Genomic DNA, 21,535 nt, shown 5'->3' on the forward strand with positions numbered 1-21,535 from the left:
CGTCTCCCCAACCTCGCCCGGACACACTACACCTCGCAGCCGTCCTCGACCTGCCCCTCCTCCCCAACCACCTAACCTATAAATTCGATCTTATCCATCCCCACTCCCACCCGGTTACTTTTCACCACCACCCACCTCCGATCTCCTCCGCATCCTACTCATTTCTCTCGTAAACTTCTCCTTATATCACATCCTGGCACTTCACCTTTCCCCTTGCCACTTCATTTAACCTTCCTACGCTGTATCTCTGTTAACCCTGCACTTGTATTTGTAATTATGTTACTCGCCAGTAAAACACTACACCTCCCCCAACCAAGAGACCCTTCCTTCTACATCTCCTCTCCTAAATTACATCGCATTTTACCCATCTCCCTCTTCTTTCACATCTCCCCGACCCCGTCTAATCTCCTAGCCAGAGAGAGAGCGTTGCCCTCTTGATGGCCTGCCCCACCCCTTCAGGGTGGGGAATGAAAACATTTAAACAAACAACAACAGACCTTCCCCCCCCCCCAAGAAATTAAACCGTTATCCTCTACCAAGCAAGCCCTAACCAGCACCCCCCACCCCTCCACCCCCCGCTCCCGACAAATCGCCTTGCTGATTCCCACTCTTAACCTCCTTCGTCTTAGTATTGTAATAGTTTTTTGGTATTTTTTTACGTCGCACCGACACAGATATGTCTTATGGCGACGATGGGATAGGCAAGGCCTAGGAATGGGGAGGAAGCAGCCGTGGCCTTAATTAAGGTACAGCCCCAGGATTTGCCTGGTGTGAAAATGAGAAACCATGGAAAACCACCTTCAGGGCTGCCGACAGTGAGGTTCGAACTCACTAGCTATAGCTATAGCTGCAGTCGCTTAAGTGTGGTCAGTATCCAGTAATCGGAAGATAGTGAGTTCGAACCCCACTGTCGGCAGCCCTGAAGATGGTTTTCCGTCGTTTTCCATTTTCACACCAGGCAAATGCCGGGGCTGTACCTTAACTAAGGACACGGCCGCTTCCTTCCCATTCCTGTCCCGTTGTCGCCACAAGACCTATCTGTGTCGGTGCGACGTAAAGCAACTTACACAAAAAAAAAAAGCGTCTCTGATAGTTAAGCAAATACGTACGTGGTCACCAACTGGATGGGTAGACCCTATACCTGCACTTGCTGGCTCACAACAGCCTTGAGGCATTGAGAGACTACCGCTCACACACCACTTGCTGGGTAATGAACTCCTGGACTCAGATCCAGGGTCTCCAAGTTTAGTCGCCCCCTAAAAAGGGCGCAGGTCATACTCTGACAAGCTAAGACCCCCAACAACAGGTCACCTCACTACCCCACCAATGCAGTCTAGCCGAAATGTTAAGAGATAGCACCCAAACATCATTCGGTCGGAGGGCTAAAATCCTCTACGGGACCGGTAACCGGAAATTCCGTTTGAGACTTGAGGCACGTGTATACAATATTTCTGCCACTGTATTTGAAGTCGTTGGAAATGGTTCAAAACTTATGCTGCTAAGTAGACTGTCTTTCCACCATTTAGCCTATATGTAGATTTCTGATATTTTTCCCAAGTCCACACCTTCATTTTTCAACATCTCAGTAAACTCGATAATAATACGGAATACTGGTATTTACTCTCAGTGTTGTAACGTGGACACATTCGAGTTGGGCCCACGGTCAAAACATCCCCCTTCGATCCTCGAAGGGTCTAGGACTGCTGTCGTGGAAAACAGTATAGACACCCGAGTTAATACGTTAATAAAAAGTTTATCCTTTGTCCCATATAGAAACAAGCTACACCAACATTTAGTTTATTTTATTCTACGTTTAATTATGTGGGGTAGAAATTTTTATCGTACGCAGTTAAAATTTTAACACAGATTGAACGAAAAATGTGCCGGTATCTTTTTCCATTTCTAATGGAGCACTCACTTTGAACATTGATCTGATCGTGATCATAATATGAAGTTAAAGTTAGAATTCAAGAGGACAGATTGGGGCAAATATTCATTTATAGGACAAGGAGCAAGGGATTGGAGTCAATTATCCAGAGATGTGTTCGATAAATTTCTAAGTTTGTTGAAAATGAGAAAAACCTAGTTAAACAATTATAAATACAGCAATTGTAAATCTGAGGTAAACAGTTTATAGGGAATCTGCCACCTGGGCGACTGCCCTAAATGCAGATCATTGATGATTGATTGATTGATTGATTGATTGATTGATTGATTGATTGATTGATTGATTGATTGATTGATTGATTGATTGATTGATTGATTGATTGATTTGAATGATCGGAGATCGAACCCATTATCTTGAGAACAAAAGGAGGATGACTGACAGATTGCACCTCTGTGTTGTTGTTGTTGTTGTTGTTGTTGTGGTTAAATGACGCATGGCCATAATCTCATACTATGTATTATTCAATATGATGATTCATTAGTCACGTAACACAACCAGCGTCATGCGAATTTGCAGTCGTAATTGCCTGGAAACTTCGCGCTGGAGGATTACCACTTGAACTTCACCTTCCTGTGAAACCTTCACAGTTGCACAATGCAGCACGAAAGTGAGATTGTTAAGCCTGGAATTCGGTGAGAGTTCTTCACTGAGAATAAAAACAAAGCAAAATTTACTTCCTGAACTCGGCGTGCCGTATGCTCCAGTCATTCAAACTGCGTAGTTCAATATCGTTGTTATGAAGTCGTGTCTGATTTTGAATCTGAAACCGAACGAGTTGGCTGTGCTATTCGGGCCATGTTAACTGGTAGTTATATTTCTAGAAAATAGAACTCAGACAATTAGAGTAGGTGAAGCCTTATCTGATCCTGTAATCATTAAGAGGGGAATTCCTCAAGGCAGAATAATTGGACCTTCACGTTTCCTTATATATATAAATGACATGAGCAAAGAAAAGGAATCGGAGATAAGGCATTTTTGCGGATGATGTTGTTCTGTATAACCTTTTCAGACCTGAAAGAAAACTGGTGGTGTGAATTTTTGTTTGTACGTCAAAAACTCACTAAAATGCTCTTAAATACATATTTATTCTACAAAATAGAAATTAACATCTGAAAAAAGCGCCCGCACAATGTTGCATGTCAGGACTTAATTCACTACTTACAAAAAAGAAAAATTACCACAATGCATGTGAATATACATATGTACATGATCACATGTTCTATTTTACAGTGGGGAATAATTTAAAACAATTAAATCTTCGTTCAAACACAAGTAAACGTTACATTTTCTACATTGAGGAAGAGTTTTGCTTTTACTGCCCTTTCGGCAGCAGCAACTTGTTGTCAGACCTGAAAGAAATCTGGAGGTGTCAAAAACTTACTAAAATGCTCTCAAATACATGTTTTTACAGTTTATTTTACAAAATAAGAACTATCGGCTGGGAAACAGAATCCACACAATTGTGCGTGTCAGGACTTCATTCACTACTTGCAAAAAATAAAAAATTTAAAAATTCAACTCAGCACATGTGAATATGCACATGTTAATGATAAATAGTTCTATTTTACAGTGTGGAACGATTTTAAACAATTAAAATCTTATACAATACCATACATTTCTTATGTAGAGTACGAGTTTTGCTTTCACAGTCCTTTTTGTGACAGCACCAGCACTCCTGCATGCATTGCCTGAAAGGAAACCTAGCCCGCATATATGTGCGTATCAACATTCAAAACCTCATGGTATTACGTTCGATGTTGTAAGTTCACAATTTACGTTTGCTACACAATTTACACACTTCATTGATTATATTCTGATATTCAGTAACGTTTCTAGATTAATATGAATGCAATAAATAAATAAATAAATAAATAAATAAATAAATAAATAAATAAATAAATAAATAAATAAATAAATAAATAAATAAATAAATAAATACGTATTTTAGGCATTACTGCTTCCCGCCATATTGCTAATGAACTGTATTTTTAAACTCTTCTTCCTGCCCCCTGGTGGTCAAGTAGGTACATGCTACGTGTCCCGCACAAGCACTGCAGTCCGGTCTAGCGCAAAGAAAACGTCAAATAAGCTCAGACATAAATAAAATACGAACCCGCACAATTGTGCGTACACGGTCTGAAAAGGATAGAGTAATAAATAAGTTACAAGATTGTGAGCAACTGCAAAAAGACCTCGACAATGTTGTAAGATGGACAGCAGGCAACGGTATGATGATAAACGGGGTTAAAAGTCAGGTTGTGAATTTCACAAATAGGAAAAGTCCTCTCAGTTTTAATTACTGCGTTGATGGGGTGAAAGTTCCTTACAGGGATCATTGTAAGTACCTAGGTGTTAATATAAGGAAAGATCTGTAATGGGGTAATCACATAAATGGGATTGTAAATAAAGGGTACGGATGTCTGCACGTGATTATGAGGGTATTTAGGAGTTGTAGTAAGGATATAAAGGAGAGGGCACGTAAGTCTGTGGTAAGACCCCAACTAGAGTATGGTTCCAGTGTATGGGACCCTCACCAGGATTACTTGATTCGAGAGCTGGAAAAAATCCAAACAAAAGCAGCTCGATTTGTTCTGGGTGATTTCCGACAAAAGAGTAGTGTTACCAAAATGTAGCAATCGACGAATTCGTGGTTTCCCATTTTCACACCAGGCACATGCTGTGGCTGTACCTTAACCGAGGCCATGGCCGCTTCGTTCCCATTCCTTAGTTGAATAGCTCGTCTCCTCAATCCATGAATTACAGTACAAAGCATAACAATATGTTGGCAAATTGAGGGTTTATTGCAATTTCTTCTTTGTAGACTCCCTCTGCTTCGACAAATCTATAGAATCTGTCCTCTTCTTTATTCTTTATTATAGCCCAGCCGCTTTGTAATTGCCATTTCGTCGCAAAAAAGGGAGCAAACTTCCTCCAGATCATTCAAATCACTGGCTTCTGCTTGCAGACTTGCCTTTATTAGCGGAGTAATACCTGCTCCACACTTCATCGTTCCAGGATATCTATCTAAGTACTACGTGAAAGTGACTGTATTAATTTTGATCTCTTGCATCCGGAAGATAGTGGGTTCGAACCCCACTCACGGCAGCCCTGAGGATTGTTTTCCGTGGTTTCCCACTTTCACACCAGGCAAATGCTGGAGCTGTACCTTAATTAAGGCCACGGCCACTTCCTTACCACTCCTAGGTCTTTCCTTTCCCATGGTCGCCAGAAGACCTATCTGTGCCGGTGCGACGAAAAACAAACAGACAAAAAATGATCTCTGTCCATACTCGTAATCTTTCGGAGAACCAATCCGGTAACAAATACAATCCCGTATAACACACCATTTTCACTGAAAAGAAGTACAGTACTAGCTTATTTTTCCGCTATTTCATTCCGACAGACTAGGGTTATTTGGTGCTGCCACCTACCGAGGGTACTTGTATACGCAGTATTTCATTTTAGTTAAAATGTTGTAATTAGCAGACAGTATAATTGGCTATTGGATGCACATTGAACAGGCAGTGTGTGAAACAAATTGCAGTAATTTTATTGTACACGTTCTAGAACAGGGTGCATTTGTAAATACGCCAAAGATGCCGAAAAGAAATAATAAGTTACGAATTTATACACGTGCAGACATGCCACTCTATAAAAGAGTTGTTTGTATGAAACTAATACATATTGTTATAGCTTCAAAGCTCAGAAAAATAAAATGTCACACTTGGATCAACCAGAACGTTTCCTTTTACAACTATTCATAATAGATATGCTCGAAAACATGTCCCTGACGGTGCAGGCAGTGCTGATTACGTCTTGCAGTGTCTACATGGACACGTCTCAACATTTTAGGTGTCACTGCAGCACAGGCCTCACGAATTCGTTGTTGTAATTGTTCAGCATATTCTGGCTCAGTTTTGTACACGCACGATTTGATATATCACCAGAGAAAAAAGCACAGGGGTTTGAGATCAGGCGATCGTGGTGGCCACTGCCAGGGACCGTTCAGGATATCGTGCGTCAAGTTAATGTGAGATGGTGCATCATCATGCTGGAACTAATGTTGCAGTACTAACTGCAGTGGAATATCTTCTGGAAGGGTTTCTAGAGACAAGTCGGTCTCTAAAAATTCCAGGTAACACATACTGGTGAGCCTAGGGGCTATAAAAACGGGCCCAGTGATTTAGCCTCCCAGAATACCGCATCATGCATTCAGCCCTCCACTGGAGTTGCATATGCTGTGCTCGAATCCAGTGGAGGTTTGCTGGAGTCCACTAATGAAAATTGTGTCCAATAATGGAGATTTTGAGTGTTGACGATAAAATCATTCGAAAAGTAACATTCACCCCTTCTCAGGATATTCCTGATAAAATGTGGATCTTGCTGTAATGTCGCGGCCATTCTTCGGCAATATGTTACCCTGCGATCAAAGTCATCTTCATAGAATTGCTGGTGTAGGTGCGTTTTATATGGGTGCCATTTTCTCTCCCGCAGGATCCTTTGTATTGACGTTCGGGATACTCCTACCTCATCCGCAGCTCGTCTTTGCCGTAAGTATCATTAATAATGTGCACGTTGTAACGATGATACACTTATGAAAATGGAAATTGCAACACCATGAAGGCATTTGTCGTTTGTGTTGATTTTGAAGATATGGAACGATGCCATGTAGGTATATAAACGATCAAAGTTTCAGACCCATTGGATTGTTGCTACATGTCTCTCCACGTGATTGGTCGCGGAGGAATCAACTCCAATGTACGGACTTTGGTGTAGTGTACTTGACTTGCAGTCTGTGCAGTGAAGTGTTCCCCGTCAAGCATGCCTCGACGACAGAGAAGAGCACGCTATCAACAACTGTCGCCGTTTGAGAGGGCTCTGATAATAGGGCTGTGTGAGGCTGGATTATCGGTAAGGACTGTCGCTGCACGTGTTGGCCGACAGACATCTACGGTACAACGTGTATGGCAGCAGTGGTCAAATGAAGGTACCCACACTCGTAGAGCTGGCACAGGCCCAGCGCGACAGACAACTGTGAGAGAGGATCGCCGCATCACTCAGATGGCCCGGATGGAACCCCATGCAACAGCAGCGCAAATTCGAGCAGCTGTGGCACCCCACGTTATACAACAATAAATTGGTGAATGACATAGGGTTGTCTTTAGTGATGTATCGCGCTTCTGTCTTGCCCGCAGTGATCGCCAGAATCGTGTGCGCCGACGTACCGCGGAGAGGGGCCGCCCACATCTTATTGTCGAGAGGCATACAGGGCCAACACCAAGCATTATGGTCTGGAGAGCTATTGGCCTTAATGTGAAATCACAATTAGTGCTTGTTGAGGGCACTATGAGTGCTCGACAGTACGTTGATAGGGTACTCAATCCAGTGGTTTTCCCTATGATGGCGAACATTGCTAATGGGATGTTTCAGCATGACAATGCCCGGGTTCACAGTGCACGTATCTCCAGAGAAGCTCTCCACTAGATCACAACCTTAGAATGGCCCGCCAGATCCCCGAACCTCAGTCCTATTGAGCATGTGTGGGACATGATGGGTCGACAACTGGCCAACCATCCTCAGCCACCCACAACTCTGGAACAACTGACCCGTGCAGTGCAGCAAGCATGGGCCACAATTCCTCAGAAAGTGATCCAGGGCCTTATTGACTCCATGCCTCAACGAATTCATCAATGTATTGCAGCTCGTGGTGGGCACATCATGTATTGATTGTTGTCCAAACTTGCGATCAGAGGGACCTGAAAGTGTAATCATCGAATCACAACCGAACACTCGTCCTGCATGTTCAATTACAACAATGTAGCGCCATTCCTTCTGGGTGTTGCAATTTCCATTTTCTTCAGTGTAGTTTGTATATTATTATTATTAATAATATCATCATCACAGTAAGTTGAAGTTCAACTCATCGTGTGAAGTATTGCATTTAAAGTATTGCGGTGTATTCTGCATTTCGTCAGCATTGTCGCAGACAGTCCGTCTGTCCCTGCTCATATGTGCCTTGAACGATCATTTAGTTCTTAATTGCAGCTCTGTTCCGCGAAATACGTGCACAGAAGGCAGATGCCTATTTGGAAAAGTTTAAAAATGGGAAAGATCACAATACGACGACAAAGTTGGAATTCAAGAGGACAAACTGGGGCAAATATTCGTTTGTAAGTAGGGGAGTTAGGGATTGGATTATCTTACCAAGGGAGATGTTCATTAAATTTCCAATTTCTTTGAAATCATTAAGAAAAGGCTAGGAGAACAGACAGGGAATCTGCCACCTGGGCGACTGAGCTAAATGCAGATCAGTAGTGATTGATTGATTGATTGATTGATTGATTGATTGATTGATTGATTGATTGATTGATTGATTGGAGCTCCTGTGCATACTGTTTATGAGTTTCGGCTCCATTCCGACCAGATACTCCGTAGATTAAAATGATGTCTGTATTCGTCGTTGCTGATATGCAGAGAGCAAATATAGTGCTGCTGTACCATACACTAGCCTAGTACTATGCGGTCGAAAACGAGCCTTACTAATGCATTAGACGGGCAGCGCTGAGGAACATGCTGCGAGCGACCGTCCGGTTGTTATCTCTTCATGTTCTGACGTAACCTGCCTGCTGGAGTTAGTGTGCCTTGAAAATCAGTAGATATCCCATGCATCACTATTGCATGCGGGACATTTATAAGTAGAAAGTACGGCACTCGCGGGCGCCTGGTATATGTATCGCGAGAGAGAGAGAGAGAGAGAGAGAGTTTACAATAATATGAGTAAGACACTGCAGCACCTAAATGAAAGTGTAAAATCTGGTATTCGACTACAGCGACCCTACATTGGCTACGTTCGATTCTATATAAACTGCGTAAATATTTCGGTCCAATCTCATATTAGCTCTTTCCTCTGTCAGTTGTCATTAAGTCTGGCTGATATAAACACCATGGTATTTCCTTCTTTACAGTGTCTTGCAAACGTGCAAAGCAGGTTATCTCAGAATAGACTTTAAATGCAACTTGACTTCAGGTAGAATATTTCTTCAAGGCCATCGATAAGATTACCACAGCACGGATTTTTTTAAATAAGTTAGAATGGAACCTTATTTGCAGAGTAGCAAGTGTGGACTAGCCCGTTGTATGGTTATGTAGGCAGAGTTGCATACGTTTCAGGAGGTTTCAATAGGCTGTACTACTTGTTCTGAAAATATCATAATAGAACCGTTAATAACAATGACGTACGGCCTCCGGAGAGGCCTTGTGCAGGTCTTTCGAAATGACACCTATAGGTGACCTGCGCTTCTGCGAGGATGGGGCTCTGCATATGATGATTTATAATATTCCGCCATGTAACACACCCATTCTCCGAGCGTGAGGAATTAACGTGTTAATTTTAAAATTCCAGACACCCCCTTGGACCAAACGCTAGCACGCCAAACATTTAGCCATGGAATCAGTACTTGGTACTCGCTAACATACTAATCCTTCGACACGGAAGTCCTGTGAATAAACAGGATGCGATATTAAATTATTGTACCGTAGACGTCTTTGTTCGCAACTCTCTCCTAACGGCTCTTGCATGAACATTGTCTACTTTAGCCGTTGCAAACTGTTACATTCTAGAAGTAAAGGCATTTAGATTAAGCTGCGAGTTCCCTCTCTTCAAGCTTGAAACATTGCCAAGATTCCTTACAGGATTCTGTACCTAACGATGCAAACCCATAAAAACTGGTCCTGCTGTAGTTTCGTGCCATTTTCCCCTCCTGTGTAAATTAATAGCATTTAGGAGTTCATTCAGTTCAAGCCATTTATTTGTATCACTACTTCAAATTGAAATTATTAAGCACGAACCTCGCAGACTTTCGCTGCACTATCTCTTTCATTGATGAGCTCTATTTAGTATGAGTCCCACATGAATGCTCCATATTCCAGGTTTGCTATAAAGGAACCACGAGATTTTCAAAACTCCATAAGCATCTCGTGTGATAACATACAAGGGCAGCTCAGTCAGCCTACGTTGCAGATCATGTGACTAGATACTGCCAGGAGCTGGCACCTTCGTTACTGACCGCACCTGCTTCAGTGCAAGTTTTTGTAATGTGTACCTTGGAACACATGAGATTGCATCAGCAAGTCTAGAGTGGAACATTACAGCGCAACAATCGGAGTGAGCGAGAAGAGATTTTACTGTATCACAGTGAATATAATCGTATCTCAAGGTTCGGATCAAAATTTATTGCAAGATCAGTAGCGGTGCTAAGAAGCACTCTGCCCCCCCCCCCCCCCCCGCAATAATTATAAAGGGGCCCTCGTTTCCTGATAAGGAAAGTTATGGGTATATTTCGTAGTAAAAGGTTGTATATTATTACAATTAACAGCAATGAATGACGATAATAATAATAATCACACCGAGCGGGATAGCTGAAGTCGCTTAAGTGCGGCCAGTATCCAGTATTCGGGAGATAGTTGGTTCGAACCCGACTGTAGGCAGCCCTGAAGATGGTTTTCCGTGGTTTCCCATTTTTACACCAGGCAAATGCTGGGGTTGCACCTGAATTAAGGCTACGGCCGCTTTCTTCCCATTCCTAGCCCTTTCCTATCCCATCGTCGCCATAAGACCTATCCGTGTCGGTGCGACGTAAAGTAACTTGCAAAAATAAAATAATAATCACAACAACAATAAGATACATAATTTAGTTTTCAAATCCGAAGGAATTAAAATACTTACACGTATATGGTACGAACACACACACACACACACACACACACACACACACACACACACACACACAAGAAATACGTATTCCAATTATAGTAACCAAAACATGCTGACCGTCACAATATTAAGAAATAATCCCGTCCCTAGGACCAAATAAGGATGCTTTTGTTATCGCATTTTCGCTGACTTCTGGGCTCTCAGGCCTGGCTAATTACTTCAAAAGCCTTGTTGATTGTTGTGAGTGGCAGCAAGGGATGGTTATTATTAGATCAGTCTGGGAAACCCACATTCTTTTGGAAATAACTACCGTACTCCTATTGACGATAGAAGCTCTGCACTACGACGGCCTAAGTTTGGAATAAACCTCTGCAATACAAATAATATTGTGTTGTGTGCTGTAGCTGTATCAATGTGTAAAATCACTCAGTCTTGGGTCCCTCACAAGCCATGCCTCCGCCCCGCGGGGTCTGCAGGGTCCTTATCGCCGCCACTGCGCAAGGTGGATAGTAAATATTATGATTAACTAGCTTATGTACCCGCACTTTGTAAGGAGTTATGAGCAAAGATTAAAGTGGTTAATGATGCAAAGGGAAATGAGAATTGTTTGCTCATTAAATATGAATCCTAAACCTACAGTACAGTGTATTGAAAAAATAGAAACACGGAATATAAATATAATACGATGACGATGAAAATGAAAATAACTGAATAAATACATTTATTTATTTATTTATTTGTTTATTTATTTATTTATTTATTTATTTATTTATTCCTCGTTCAGTAGCGAAATTAGTAGGGCTCGAGGCCCTCCCTTACAGACACATTTTTATTACAATCTACAAAATCATGCTAAAATAATTAAAATATTTAAAACTAAATAAGTTAATAGAAATTAATTGAATTAAATTAATAAGTTATTAAAAGTCCGGCTCTATCGTGTAGTGGTTAGAGTAATTAACTGCCACCCCCGGAGGCACGGGTTCGATTCCCGGCTCTGCCACGAAATTTGAAAATGTGGTTCGAGGGCTAGGACGGGGTCCACTTAGCCTCGGGAGGTCAACTGAGTAGAGGGGGGTTCGATTCGCTCCTCAGCCATCCCGAAGTGGTCTTCCGTGGTTCCCACTTTTCCTCCAGGCAAATGCCGGGATGGTACCTAACTTAAGGCCACGGCCACTTCCTCCCCTCTTCCTTGTCTATCCCTTCCAATCTTCCCATACCCCCACAAGGCCCCTGTTCAGCATAGGAGGCGAGGCCGCCTGGACGAGGCACTGGTTATCCTCCCCAGTTGTATCCTTCGACCCAAAGTCTGAAGCTCCAGCACACTGCCCTTGAGGCGGTAGAGGTGGGATCCCTCGCTAAGTTAGAGGGAAAACCAATCCTGGAAGGTAAACGGATTAAGAAAGAAAGAAAGAAAGAAAGAAAGAAAGAAAGAAAGAAAGAAAGAAAGAAAGGGAGAAATAAGTTATTAAAAACTGACGTAATTTAAGTTAAATTTAAGGCTTCATACCATGTCAAATAATTAAGACCATCAAAGTTGAGTGTGAGAAATATTGAAACTAATAATAATAATAATAATAATAATAATAATAATGTAACGTTATTTACTTCACGTCCCCTAACTACTTTTACGGTTTTCGAAGACTCCGAGGTGCCGATGTTTAGACCCGCAGGAGTTACTTTATGTGCCAGTAAATCTACCGACATGAGGCTGACGTATTTTGAACACCTTCAAGTACCACCGGACTGAGTCAGGATCGAACCTGCCAAGTTGGGGTCGAAAGGCCAGCGCCTCTAATGTCTGAGCTACTCAGCCCAAATATTGGCACCTTAAACCAAAGAAAATTAGAACATGCTTTATAAGTAAGCATAAACACAACAATAAAACTAAATACTGCAATAAATCAATTTCAGCCCTCAGCAGTTCTCAAATACCGGGTAAGTCAGCCACGCCTAACGTTTCTGCTTTTAGGCATCCCAATGAACGTCAGTGGGGTGATGGTCGATTTTTCTTTGCCGTATACCAAGATACAGTCGCCCTGAAAACACTTACTGCGTCATCACTGGACGACTTGTGCAAAAACATGTGTGCGACAGGTATTTACACACTGCATCAAACTGTCATAAGGTTGTGTAAGATGTACGTGCCAATTATAAGCTTTCGAAAAGTTATGAATTTATAGCTAAAAGCGATGGCATGCTGATAGAAAACGTGTGCGAGTTTGTGAAGCGGGACGTAGTTTTACACCAAGTAAACTTTCTGATAAACTGAAGGCAACAGTCACCGTAGTGTAGTGGACTAACCACAGACGTGTTGACGCATGTTGCGTTGGTAGGTGTGTTCAATTCCCTTGAGCGATAAATGTTTTTATTCACATTTTAAGCTTTGAGGATCATATAAGAGGCCGTTCGTGCCATATTAGACCAATAGCATACATGCTGAATGTGTAGTGGCCTGACACATGGTGTAGCCTAGCAGTCCTGGTCATTTCTTCGCTATATGTATGCAGCAGATGAGTATGTTGACATGCTCCTCATCTACGGTGAAGCAAGACAGAACGCACAGGAAGCACAGCGCCTGTACCAGGAAAGATTTCCACACTGAGAACAACCAAACGTAAATGCGTTTAGGAGGGTGGAGTGAAGTTTGCGTATAACTTCATCACTTTCCCGAACAGGTCCTGTTAGAGAGGCACCAGTTACGTCCGATGAAACTGCTGAGATGGTTTTGGACGCTTTCCGGGAGAATCCTCACACGAGTACCGCTGCAGTAGCACAACAGGTCAACATTAGCCAGTCGTCTGCTGTAAGGATATTGCATTCCAGTTTTCTTCGTCCGTATCACCTGCAACTTCATCAAGAACTCCACGGACGAGATTTCGAAACTCGTGTTGATTTATGTGCGTGGATACTGACGTAAGTGGCAAATGATCCAACGTTTGTATCTCACATTTTATTTTCGGACGAAGCACGATTTCATAATGTCTCTGTGAATCGTCATAATATGCACTACTGGAATTTTGACAATCCCCACTGGGTAAGGCAGGCAGCATTTTCGGCACGATGGGGTAAATGTCTGGTGTATACTAGGTGATCACCTAATTGGACCAGGTTTCTTTGAGGATATTCTGACAGGAGCCCGGTACCTACAGTTTCTTCAAGATCAACTACCATTGCTGATAGAGGGTGTGCGTGTAACCATGTGGTATCAACACGATGGAACTCCCCCTCACAAGTCAGCAGATGTTTGCAACTACCTGAATGTTTCACATCCCGGTCGATGGATAGGAAGGGGAGGACCTGTCACCTGGCCTGCTAGATCGCCCGGTTTAACGCCCCCGGACTTCTTCTTATGGGGCTATTTGAAGGGTGTAGTGTACGCTAAGCAGCCGGAATATCCTGAAAGCCTTCGAAATCTTATTACGGAAGCCTGTGAATCCGTAACACCTACAATGCTACAAAGAGCCCGAATGGCAGTTCAACGGCGTGCTGAAATGTGCATTACTACAGAAGGCCATCTATTCGAACACTTACTGCGCTAACAGGCTGTTGCTCAGTCAAGCGCATTCAAACCCCCAACCATTATTTGCTCGTCCGGCCCTGCTTACAAAACATCCACATAAGCAACCCTAATGGTCTAGAACAGTGCCAAAATAAATAAATAAATAAATAAATAAATAAATAAATAAATAGTCCGCCTCTGTAGTGTAGTGGTTAGCGTGATTAGCTGCCACCCCCGGAGGTCCGGGTTCGATTCCCGGCTCTGCCACGAAATTTGAAAAGTGGTACGAGGGCTGGAACGGGGTCCACCCAGCCTCGGGAAGTCATCTGAGTAGAGGTGGGTTCGATTCCAACCTCAGCCATCCTGGAAGTGGTTATCCGTGGTTTCCCACTTCTCCTCCATGCAAATGCCGAGATGGTACCTAACTTAAGGCCACGGCCGCTCCCTTCCCTCTTCCTTGCCTGTCCCATCCAATCTTCCCATCCCTCCACAAGGCCCCTGTTTAGCACAGCAGGTGAGGCCGCCTGGGCGAGGTACTGGTCATTCTCCCCAGTTGTATCCCCGACCCAACGTCTGAATCTCCAGGACACTGCCCTTGAGGCGGTAGAGGTGGAATCCCTCGCTGAGTCCGAGGGAATAACCGAACCTGGAGGGTAAACAGATTACGAACGAAATAAATAAATAAATAACCCACAATGTGAGGGCATTTGGATACATTGGCTCTGTGGATGATTCTCGAAGTACAAAATGCGAATAAAATTTATCGGCTCAAGTTGTATTCGAACCCATTTTCCAAACGCAGCTGTATTAACAGCACCGCACTTGACCTATGACACCACGGCGATTTCAGCGAGTAGGTTTCCAGAAAGCCTACTAGATGGACTACTACTTCCGCTTCACAAATGCACACACGTTTTCTATCAGTATGCCATCGCTTTTAGCGTTCATTTCATACCCTACTGAGAGCTCATAATTGGCACGTACTTTTTACATAACCGTATGACAGTTTGATGCATTGTGTAAATGCCTGTCGCATACGGTACATGTTTTTGCAAAGGTAATGGTGCAGTGAGTGATTAAAGGCGATTGTTGCTTGGTGTGCGACAAAGGAGAATAGACCACAACGACACCAGTGACGTTCGGTGGGATGCCTAACAGCATAAAACGTCAGGCGCGGCTGACTCACCCGGTATGGATACGCACGCTTACTCTCAACAATACAACTGTAGCCTCCAAACGCTCATTCTTCAGCTGACCTGTTAACAAACAACATCTTTACACGAGTAACAACGAACATAGCTTCACGTAACCCCTACTTACGCGCGAAATAAAGCAGCCCATTCATTGTTGTTGATGATGATAATGATGATGCTTGTTGTTTAATGGGACCTAACATCTAGGTCATCGCACACAGCCCATTCATTAGTGTAGGTGGCCACAGCTTAAAACACAAGAAGGCTAAATTTTCTCGAAAACCGTTAGGGTTACATTTATGACATTTTTTGTAGAATAATTCCAACGCCAGATGGTGAATTTCATTTTTCTATAGGACCGACCGTTTACCCGTTTTTTAGTTCGTGTAGGGCAATGACTACCCAAATTCTGCACATATCCCTGTAAAATCCCCCACTATTTCGAAACGGTGAAATATATCAAAATCAAAAGTAGCCCTTGCGTGACTGAGGATTTCAAGCTATATCCTTACCAAATTTCAGCTCGATCAGTCTAGTCGTTTTCAAGCCTATCCGGAACAAACACACACATCTAATTTTTATAAATAGTATAGACGGCGTATACGGCCAGAGCAGTGCGACAGACTTCGGCAGCCGGCACAGTTCCCATCCTCGCCGCTAGAAGGGGCTTCACTCATTCCATTCCTGACCCGTTCAAATGACTGGAAACAGGTTGTGGATTATCATAGACGGCCTATACGGCGAATATTAAACGCCTAAACAGTATCACATTTAGTTTTTTCCCGACTTTCAAATACCACTCTTATCATATTCGGTACGTTAAAACTGTACAAAACATAAATGATCCGAAATTGTATTGTCTATACATTTTGTTATGTAGTACTTTTCGATAGGACCAAAAACATAGGTATTTACAAATTAAATTTTTGTCGCCTTCCCCTAAACTAACATTTCATCCAGGGTGAATAAAATTGTATGTAGCTTAGACTGTAGTTTCTTATTCTCCGACTTTACATACCGTTTTTCATTAAGTTCTGTTTACCCGTTTTCTTATGTTTCGGCGTTGATCTGGACTTAGCAACAAATATGTAAATTCATGAATATCTCTGTTATCATTGCCGGTACGCCAAAAATGTATAAGACATAAATGATCGGAAATTCAGTTCTATATAACTTTAGTTATGTAGCATTCATCGATAGGACCATTATATCATAAATATTTGAGAATTAAATTTTAGGCCTTTCCCTAAACTATCATTTCACTCAGCGTGAATAAAATTATTTATAGACTACATTGTAGTGCATCATATCCCGACTTTTCATACCGATTTTCATTAAATTCTCTTCAGTCATTTTCTCGTGATGCCCGTACAGATAAACAGACATGACTGAAAATTAGAAAGTGCATTTCCTTGTTATTGTGGAGACGACCGATTCAGAAATACTGTTCTTTTAAAATTCTGAGCAATGTACAGACAAAACTCTTATATATAAAGATTGCCAGTTCGTGCTTAGTTTATTTTTGTAAAAATTCCATGGGGTGGGGTGGGGTGGGGATCTAACCCTTAGTAACCCCCCTCCCTTGGTTACGCCCCTGTTCCTTGATGATATTTGCCTCCTGCCCAAGAAGCTGTTGGAGTTAGAACAAGAAGCAGCAGCTGCCGGGCTTAAAATAAATGCTGCGAAGACAAAGGAAATGACAATCAATTGGACTGCAAACAACCATCTCACCATATCTAGCATGCAAATAGAGGAAGTTAGTTCCTTTGTCTACGATGAAGCACAATGACAAAGACTGGCGACACAGAGGAAGACGTCAAGGCTCGAATTCGGAAAGCAAATAGCTCATTCGTTCTACTGTGCCCTACTTGGAAGAACGGTGACCTTTCATGAAAAACCAAGATCCGAATCGTCTGCTGCCTATGAACACTTTGAGGTGAACAGTTAGAGAGGAACTGATTGGAACTGGCAAAGCATTGGGTGAAACAAAATGCCTGGCCGCAAAACGTACGGATTGGGGACCTTTCCCGGAAGCTCTTTGCGCTACGAGGGGAAATAGAAATTAGATTCGTTAAAATAACCTACCTTCCCGAGAAGCGAACGCAGGACTCTCTGAATCAAAGGCCATTTCGCTGACCATTCAGCCAAGGAGCTGGATACCGCTACTACATGAGTAGCTACCCAATAACAATTAGTATCTTTCACCGGTACAGTGCAGCGTAACACTGTACGGAAAATAGTATCATCATCATCATCATCATCATCATCATCATCATCATCATCATAGATACCGAATGAAGTTTTTCGTATAGCTTCTTCTTAATGTTATGGACACAAGAGGAGTAGAAAGGAAGAAGCGACAGAGCCTAGGAACCTGGACAAATGACCACACCAAAAGTTTTACATTTTTAATGTATTTCTTAAATATGCATTTGTTCTTTTCGTTTCGTTTCTCAAAAACAACAAAAACATAAATCGACATGATATAGGCTTTTGGGCTTATGCCGTGTCAAGAAAATAAGGTGAAATTCTTTACGTTTCGCAGAGAACTGTGCTCTGCTTCATCAGAAGAAAATCTCGACTGTCCATGAGAAAGGCTTCTTAAACAATGAGCTTTTGAATTTAGACGTTATAATAGGTACGTTCATTCGTCACCAGGTGGCTCCCCGGACGCGGTACAGCGGTAGCATTCGAAGCGGAAGCTGACGAAACCATCATAATCAGTCTAAGACGGTCACATAACATGTGTACGTAACATATGACATTGACACAAGCCTGGAATGAAACATCTGGCGATGAGGAACGTACGAATTTGGAAAACACCGAGACGAAATAACAATAGTGAAGGGACCGGGAAGGGAACTACCTACGTAAATCCTTAATGGCTGGCAACAACGTATTACTTAATTGAGATCCAGTGCCCCTGTTGAAATTGTTAGGATTTCTACGTATTTTCACAGCTTCCCGTATAATCCTGGACCTGTAGTGTCTAGTGTGGGTAAGAGCTCGGCTTCGGCCACAGTGCAGGCGGCGAGCGGAGCGTTGCCGCTGTCGAAAAGTTGAAGAGTGGGGAGGAGAGAGCGCCTGTGTGGACATCTAGCGAGAGTCAGTAAGTGGCGCGGCGTCTCCCCTGTACGTAGTGATTAGATAATGGCAGTTTCAATTTTCTCGTTTGTCTCTGCTTTTAGAATTTTTTAAATCTAAACTGAAGAATTCGACGCAGGACTAAGAGAGAATTTCGTAATCATCCAGTAGGTAAATAAATAACGTGAAATGCATGGGGAATTTTATCATTTATATGGAGAACTGAATTGATTTCCTGCTAAGATTTTTCAAATATATAACTTCTATGTCCATTCAACCTTTTGACTTCTTTGTAAAACGTAAAGCGCGATTGCAGAAGCAAGTCACCAACTTCCAGAGACCCATAAAAGTCAGATGTAATGACGAACACAAGTTTTCATATCGGCAATATATTACAAAGGATAATATTAATTAAACAATAACAATAGGACGTATAATAATAATAATAATAATAATAATAATAATAATAATAATAATAATAATGCATTAAAGACGATATTGTTTATGTCCATAACCGTGATTAATTTTTAACTGAATTTATCTGGTACATTTAAGATCGTTCCAATCTCTTTCCAGGCTTCCCTTGTCGCTGTTAGGTTTTCGAAGTTGTTCTCTCTGTCGTTCCATAGGAAAGTTCAGGTTTGAACTTCAGAAATTAACACTTTCATCTCCTCTCCTGTTAACTCACGAACAGTCATTGCGAGCGGCGCAGCTGAAATCTCAAACAGGAGTGAGCGGCTGGCGGCAGGCAGCGTTGTCCTTGAGCCAACTTCCCCTCCAAAATGACGCGCCGCTGGCACTATGGCCACATGCATTTGCTAACGCAGGTTTGAGTCTCATCTTTGCCGCCACACAACGCAACGCTCCGCTCGCCGCCTGCACTGTGGCCGAAGCCTTAGACGGTCACATAACATGTGTACGTAACATATGACATTGTCAGGTGTATGACATTGACACAAGCCTGGAATGAAACATCTGGCGATGAGGAACGTACGAATTTGGAAAACACCGAGACGAAATAACAATAGTGAAGGGACCGGGAAGGGAACTACCTACGTAAATCCTTAATGGCTGGCAACAACGTATTACTTAATTGAGATCCAGTGCCCCTGTTGAAATTGTTAGGATTTCTACGTATTTTCACAGCTTCCCGTATAATCCTGGACCTGTAGTGTCTAGTGTGGGTAAGAGCTCGGCTTCGGCCACAGTGCAGGCGGCGAGCGGAGCGTTGCCGCTGTCGAAAAGTTGAAGAGTGGGGAGGAGAGAGCGCCTGTGTGGACATCTAGCGAGAGTCAGTAAGTGGCGCGGCGTCTCCCCTGTACGTAGTGATTAGATAATGGCAGTTTCAATTTTCTCGTTTGTCTCTGCTTTTAGAATTTTTTAAATCTAAACTGAAGAATTCGACGCAGGACTAAGAGAGAATTTCGTAATCATCCAGTAGGTAAATAAATAACGTGAAATGCATGGGGAATTTTATCATTTATATGGAGAACTGAATTGATTTCCTGCTAAGATTTTTCAAATATATAACTTCTATGTCCATTCAACCTTTTGACTTCTTTGTAAAACGTAAAGCGCGATTGCAGAAGCAAGTCACCAACTTCCAGAGACCCATAAAAGTCAGATGTAATGACGAACACAAGTTTTCATATCGGCAATATATTACAAAGGATAATATTAATTAAACAATAACAATAGGACGTATAATAATAATAATAATAATAATGCATTAAAGACGATATTGTTTATGTCCATAACCGTGATTAATTTTTAACTGAATTTATCTGGTACATTTAAGATCGTTCCAATCTCTTTCCAGGCTTCCCTTGTCGCTGTTAGGTTTTCGAAGTTGTTCTCTCTGTCGTTCCATAGGAAAGTTCAGGTTTGAACTTCAGAAATTAACACTTTCATCTCCTCTCCTGTTAACTCACGAACAGTCATTGCGAGCGGCGCAGCTGAAATCTCAAACAGGAGTGAGCGGCTGGCGGCAGGCAGCGTTGTCCTTGAGCCAACTTCCCCTCCAAAATGACGCGCCGCTGGCACTATGGCCACATGCATTTGCTAACGCAGGTTTGAGTCTCATCTTTGCCGCCACACAACGCAACGCTCCGCTCGCCGCCTGCACTGTGGCCGAAGCCTTAGACGGTCACATAACATGTGTACGTAACATATGACATTGTCAGGTGTATGACATTGACACAAGCCTGGAATGAAACATCTGGCGATGAGGAACGTACGAATTTGGAAAATACCGAGACGAAATAACAACAGTGAAGGGACCGGGAAGGGAACTACCTACGTAAATCCTTAATGTCTGGCAACAACGTATTACTTAATTGAGATCCAGTGCCCCTGTTGAAATTGTCAGGATTTCTACGTATTTTCACAGCTTCCCGTATAATCCTGGACCTGTAGTGTCTAGTGTGGGTAAGAGCTCGAGCATCTTGGAACATGACATCGTTACCCGACAACAGAGCGTGCTCAGCCATTGCTGATTTGTCTGGCTGGTTGTTCCTTGATACGAGTACCAATGGACCGGCATGTTTGGCCGATGTATACCTCACCTCAAGTACAGGGAATTTCGTATACCCCAGGATGTAAAAGTGGCGACAGTTTGTCCTTGGTTTTACCCAGGCTGTGTGCAGTTTTAGTGGCGGTGCCAAACACGGTTTTTATATTGTGTTTGCAGAGGACTTGGCAATTCGATCTGTGGTGTTGTGAATGTAAGGCAAGTAGTCAGTTCCCTTCATCTCTTCCTTCTGTGAGCTTTGCTTGTTCATTCCGCTGGGATGCAGGGCTCTATGAATCTGCAAATCGCTGTAACCATTACCCTTTAACGTGTCTTTGAGCATGTCCATCTCCACCTGGATATTTGATGGCTCACAAATTCGTCTCAGCCTCTTGGCGAGGCAAACCTGGTCAGCTCTATTCTTCGAGCGGGGCTGAGTGGTTGGCCTTCTGAATGCAAATAGGCCGGTTCGATCCCGGCTCAGTCCGTTGGTACCGAATGGGCTCAAATGAGCCAGCCTCATGACGGTATATTTACCGGCCTACTGTTTGATTTGATGCTTATGACAAAATTACTAAAATTATGT

General features: G+C 42.6%; 1 long non-coding RNA gene across 2 annotated transcripts in view; it reads left to right on the forward strand.

Moving 5' to 3' along the window:
* The window catches only part of LOC136874316 (uncharacterized), a 277,138-nt gene that overhangs the window by 36,813 nt on the left and 218,790 nt on the right, over positions 1-21,535 (forward strand). Inside the window, exon 1 of one of the 2 annotated variants that reach the window (XR_010860252.2) lies at positions 6,443-6,498. The exons of the other annotated variant lie outside the window; for it this stretch is intronic. This is a non-coding gene — a long non-coding RNA (uncharacterized lncRNA). Of the gene's footprint in view, positions 1-6,442; positions 6,499-21,535 lie in introns of those variants that run through there. 2 annotated transcript variants of the gene reach the window in all.

The sequence above is a fragment of the Anabrus simplex genome, chromosome 5 (assembly GCF_040414725.1).
Source record: "Anabrus simplex isolate iqAnaSimp1 chromosome 5, ASM4041472v1, whole genome shotgun sequence".
NCBI classification, from domain to species: Eukaryota; Metazoa; Arthropoda; class Insecta; order Orthoptera; family Tettigoniidae; genus Anabrus; species Anabrus simplex.